Source organism: Pseudophryne corroboree, chromosome 5 (assembly GCF_028390025.1).
Source record: "Pseudophryne corroboree isolate aPseCor3 chromosome 5, aPseCor3.hap2, whole genome shotgun sequence".
NCBI lineage: Eukaryota > Metazoa > Chordata > Amphibia > Anura > Myobatrachidae > Pseudophryne > Pseudophryne corroboree.
The window spans coordinates 119,179,952-119,185,951 of NC_086448.1; positions in this window are offsets into that span (position 1 = coordinate 119,179,952).

Consider the following 6,000-nt stretch of genomic DNA (forward strand, 5'->3'; position numbering starts at 1 on the left):
ATAACTATATACAAGTATTGCAGAAGAAGTCCACACTTGGGACGGGCGCCCAGCATCCACTACGGACTACGAGAATTAGATTTACCGGTAAGTAAAATCTTATTTTCTCTAACATCCTAGTGGATGCTGGGGACTCCGTAAGGACCATGGGGATTATACCAAAGCTCCCAAATGGGCGGGAGAGTGCGGATGACTCTGCAGCACCGAATGAGCAAACACAAGGTCCTCCTCAGCCAGGGTATCAAACTTGTAGAACTTTGCAAAAGTGTTTGAACCTGACCAAGTAGCCGCTCGGCACAGCTGTAATGCCGAGACCCCTCGGGCAGCCGCCCAAGAAGAGCCCACCTTCCTAGTGGAATTGGCTTTAACTGATTTTGGCAGCGGCAATCCAGCCGCAGAATGAGCCTGCTGAATCGTGTTACAGATCCAGCGAGCAATAGTTTGCTTTGAAGCAGGCGCACCAAGCTTGTTGGAAGCATACAGGATAAACAAAGAGTCTGTTTTCCTGACTCTAGCCGTTCTGGCTACATAAACCTTCAAAGCCCTGACCACATCAAGCAACTCGGAATCCTCCAAGTCAGTAGTAGCCACAGGCACCACAATAGGTTGGATTATATGAAAAGATGAAACCACTTTTGGCAGGAATTGTGGACGGGTCCGCTACTCTGCTCTATCCGCATGGAAAACCAGATAGGGGCTTTTATGTGACAAAGCCGCTAATTCTGACACACGCCTATCCGAAGCCAACGCTAGTAGCATGACCAGCTTCCACGTGAGATATTTCAATTCCACCGTTTTGAGTGGTTCAAACCAGTGGGATTTCAGGAAACTCAACACCACGTTAAGATCCCAAGGTGCCACTGGGGGCACAAAAGGGGCTGAATATGCAGCACTCCCTTCACAAACGTCTGAACTTCAGGTAGAGAAGCCAGCTCTTTTTGAAAGAAAATGGATAGGGCCGAAATCTGGACCTTAATGGAACCCAATTTTAGGCCCAAAGTCACTCCAGACTGTAGGAAGTGAAGGAAACGGCCCAGCTGGAATTCCTCCGTAGGGGCATTCTTGGCCTCACACCAAGAAACATATTTTCGCCATATACGGTGATAATGTTGAGCTGTCATTTCCTTCCTAGCCTTTATCAGCGTAGGAATGACCTCATCCGGAATGCCTTTTTCCGCTAGGATCCGGCGTTCAACCGCCATGCTGTCAAACGCAGCCGCGGTAAGTCTTGGAACAGACAGGGCCCATGTTGCAACAAGTCCTTGTTAGGTGCCGCGGTCCACGGCGCCGCCCGGTCTGTTTCCGAGCGACACTCACGGCCGCCGCACTTCCTTCCCTGGCCGCCCGGCGCCTAGCAACGCTGGGACGCCGTGCGCGCTGAGCCGCCGGGTCCCTAGCAACGCTAGGACGCCGTGCGCGCTTAGCCGCCGGACCCTTAGCAACGGGGATGCCACTGACTACCGCGTTCCCTGTTGCTTCCAGCCAATCATTACACCTGTTAGCTCTGGTCGTGCAGCAGGGCAGCTGCACGACATTACTAATCAGGCTTCGCTGCAGCTATTGGAGGGTTCCCTGTTAAATTCTCCCTCAGTACCTGGCACAGACGCCGGTGATAGCTTCCTGTATGCTGTTCCTGCCTGGTAACGTCTGTTCCTGGTTTAGCTGTATCTGGTCGATCCTGCTCCCTGTGCTCCCGTGTCCTGGAGTTCTGAAGCCGGTCCTGGGAATACTTCCTGTCCCAAACGAACCTATTGCAGTCATCCGTGGGTTCTCGTTACTTGGGGTTCTCTCCCGGTTTGTGAGTAGCGGCTTCTGCCGCGAGTTGCGGCCTAGGCCGCTTAATCCTTGTATTTCCTTTGTGTTGGTGGTTTTTGCGGAGGTTTCCACTTTTCACTGTCCTCCCCGGAACTCGGCGGTGCCGTGTGGGGGAACGGACAGTGGTATCTTTTGTTGTTCTTTTCCTTTGGCGGCGTGCCGCACATATATTTAGTTTCAGGGTAGTTAGTAGCCCCTAGCTTTTGTTTGTTTTAGTTAGAAGTCCCCTTGTTATTATCCTGTCTCGGTTCACGCTTTGTCTCACTTTAAGACCTGGGGGCATCGGAGTTGGGCAGACCTAATCCGCCCTTCAAACGCGGCTGCCGTGGGCCCAAGAAACCATAGTCACTCAGGCGTGAATTGACCACATGGGTAAGACAATGGAGGTAGGATGCTAGGGGCTATTCCCGTACCACTCCTTAGTTCAGCGTCACGTCCTGGTGCTCTGAACTCACCTCGCAACATCTCTTCAGTTCTGAGCATCAGGAACGTAACATTATCACCGGCCCAAAATAAACAACACAAAAAAAAAAAAAGTTGTTTTGTATTTGGTGGGCCTAGAAATTCGGCCTCATCAATCCGGCAGTTTTAGGCCCAAATCCCAGCCAGGTTTTGGCCAACCAGATTCAGGAACTAACTCAGATGGTTCAGGATCTTATTCTTCGGGTGAGATCGCAGGAAGATCTTTTGCGAGCCTCCCCGAGTATGATTCCAGAACCAAAAATGCATTTACCCGACCGTTTTTCGGGTAACCGAAAGGATTTTTTTAATTTTAAGGAAGCTTGTAAGCTTTATTTTCGTTTAAGGCCCCGTTCCTCTGGTACTGAGTCTCAACGGGTCGGGATTGTGATGTCATTACTACAAGGTGATCCACCGACCTGGGCTTTTGGGCTAAAAGCGGATGATGTTGCCTTGCTATCGGTAGATGCCTTTTTTAAGTCCTTAGGCCTTTTGTATGATGACCCTGATAGAGAAGCATCAGCTGAGAGCCACCTGCGTGCACTTAAGCAAGGGAAAAATCCAGCTGAGGCGTATTGTACCGAATTTCGCCGTTGGTCGAACGACTGTGGCTGGAATGACCCGGCCCTGCGCAGTCAGTTTCGCCTCGGTTTGTCTGAAGTTATTAAAGACAGTCTCCTTCAGTACCCCGCTCCTGAGACTCTAGACAAACTCATGGAGCTCGCTATTAAAATTGATCGACTTCTCCGTGAGCGGAGGGCTGAAAGAGGAGCTAGTTTCAGGCCTAGTTCATGTGTGTATACTTTCCCTGAGGACGTTGTGGAGCCCATGCAAATGGGTCTCTCCCGGCTGTCCCCAGAGGAAAGAACCAGAAGGCTAAATTCTGGTCTTTGCTTGTATTGTGGTGGCAAGGGACATATCGCACGTAATTGCCCGAATAAGCAGGGAAACGCTCTGACCAAGTGAGTAGTGAGGGGGTTCACTTGGGTCTGCAGTTAATCTCTTCTAACGATTCCTTATTAGTTCCTGTAAAAATTTCCTTTGGTAGCCTCAGTTCGTTGGTGTCGGCCTTTGTCGACAGTGGAGCTGCGGGAAATTTCATGGATCTTGGTTGGGCTCATGCTTTAGGCGTTCCACAGATACCTTTGGATAGACGTATCACCATGCACGGCTTGGATGGTGGTCCGCTTTCTAATGGGGTTATCACTCACCGCACACCTCCAGTACAACTGACAGTAGGGGCCCTACATTCAGAGAAAATCGAATTTTACCTTACTCATTGTCCGGCTGTCCCCATAGTTTTGGGTCACCCCTGGCTTGCCTTTCATAATCCTACCATAGATTGGCGGTCTGGGGAGATTTCCCGATGGGGTCCCTTTTGTGTCAAAGAGTGTATTTCCCGTCCAGTCCGGGTTGCGGCCGTCACCTCAGAACTTAATCCTTTGGAATATCAGGACTTTGCCGACGTTTTCTCCAAGGGTAATGCGGATATACTGCCTCCTCATCGGTCCTATGACTGTGCTATTGATTTAGTTCCCGGTGCCCCTTTACCTAAGGGGAGACTATATGCCCTGTCTGGGCCGGAAACCACGGCAATGAATGATTATGTACAGGAGAGCCTAAAAAAAGGCTTCATTAGACCCTTGAAATCTCCATTGAGTGCAGGGTTCTTTTTTGTTGAGAAAAAAGATGGGTCGCTCAGACCATGTATTGATTTTCGGGCTCTGAATAAAATTTCTGTTAAAAACACCTACCCCTTGCCATTGATTTCAGTACTCTTTGATCAGCTCCGGTCTGCCGTTATCTTCTCCAAGATCGATCTTAGAGGGGCTTACAATCTCATCCGAATAAGATCTGGGGATGAGTGGAAGACGGCTTTCAGCACACAGTCAGGACATTATGAATACCTGGTGATGCCGTTTGGGCTGTCAAATGCTCCTACAGTGTTTCAAGATCTCATTAACGACGTCCTTCGTGACTTTCTTGGAAAGTTTGTAGTCGTTTATTTAGATGACATTTTGATTTACTCAGAGTCTTTTGAACAACATATTACCCATGTGCGACTAGTCCTTCAGAAATTACGGGAAAATCATTTATACGCCAAACTGGAGAAATGTGATTTCCACATCACAGAAGTGTCCTTCATGGGGTATATTATTTCTCCTAAGGAGTTTTTCATGGAACCTAAGAAACTCCAGGCCATCCTGAATTGGGCACAACCCACGAACTTAAAAGCAATTCAGCGCTTTTTAGGGTTTGCAAATTACTATAGGCGTTTTATTCATACCTTCTCTGATTTGGTTGCTCCTATAGTAGCATTGACTAAAAAAGGAGCGGACCCAGAGCCGTCTTAACAGCAGTGTAGGCCCCTGGGCACAGCAATGCACTGGGGCCCCTACCCATCCATCAACGGTAGGGGTGGGGGTTCTATCTTTCACTCAGCATGTAGGACCTGGAGAAATAATTTCTGTTAATTATTCCTTTACTGCACAAATGGGGCGAGAAGGAGAACGCTAAACTGTAGAAGGGGACATTGTGCTGAATGAAGGGGCCCTGGTACATGACCTCCAGGGGGTGTTTAATACACAGGGGAGGAGTGGATAGTGGAGTGGGCTTAATATTCATCATTTTCCGGGGGTCAGGGCAGCTTGCTTTACTGCAGATATCTCCAGTTCCTGGAAATAGATTTCTTAGCTTTAATGGGATAAAAAAAAACGATAGAGTCCCGCCTTTCAGGAGGTACTAGGCACTTGGGAATCAGACTTCAGTAGCCAGAGCAATCCACCAACAAAAATATAAAACTTCATATTTGGTGTGTGGAGGTGTAGCAGGGACCAGCTGCTTGAAGGCTGATATCTCTGGTTCTGGGCATAGTAGAGACAAGCTGCCAGTGTCCACTGAAAGGGGATAGTCCCAGCTTTTGGAGTATACCCTCAGAAAAACTCTAAATCAGACAGAACCCGAGATATCTGGCTGGGAAGAACAATTAACAGGCTTGGATGGGGACCACTGCTTTGAAGTCGGATATCTCCAGTTCCACAGGGCCGATTTTCAAAAATCTAGTACCCCTGGAAAGAAGGGACCCTCAGCTATCAGCCTTGGGCCCTATTACTCCTGGGGCCCTTGGGCAAGAGCCCATTGAGCCCATACGAAAAGACGGCCCTGAGCGGACCCTTCCAATTGGTCGCCTGAAGCCAAGTCTGCCTTTCTGGCCTTAAAGCAGGCCTTTGTTTCAGCTCCAGTACTCAGACACCCTAACCCGGAGCTCCCCTTTATTGTCGAGGTAGATGCCTCAGAGGTTGGAGTGGGGGCTATTCTTTCTCAGGAAGAACCGGAGTCTCAGGAATTACACCCATGTGCCTTCATGTCCAGGAAATTCTCTTCCGCAGAATCCAACTATGATGTTGGTAATCAAGAATTGTTGGCAGTTAAATGGGCTTTCGAGGAGTGGAGGCATTGGCTGGAAGGAGCTAGGCATACCATTACGGTGTTTACTGACCACAAGAACCTGCAGTATATTGAGTCTGCTAAACGGCTTAATGCCCGACAGGCACGTTGGGCGCTGTTTTTTACTCGTTTCAGGTTTATTATCACCTTCAGGCCCGGTTCCAAGAATACGAAAGCTGATGCCCTGTCACGTTGTTTTCTTCCGGTTCACAATAACCATCCGGCTACTACCCCCATAGTTCCATAGTCTGTCATCCGGGCAGGCCTCACACAGGATTT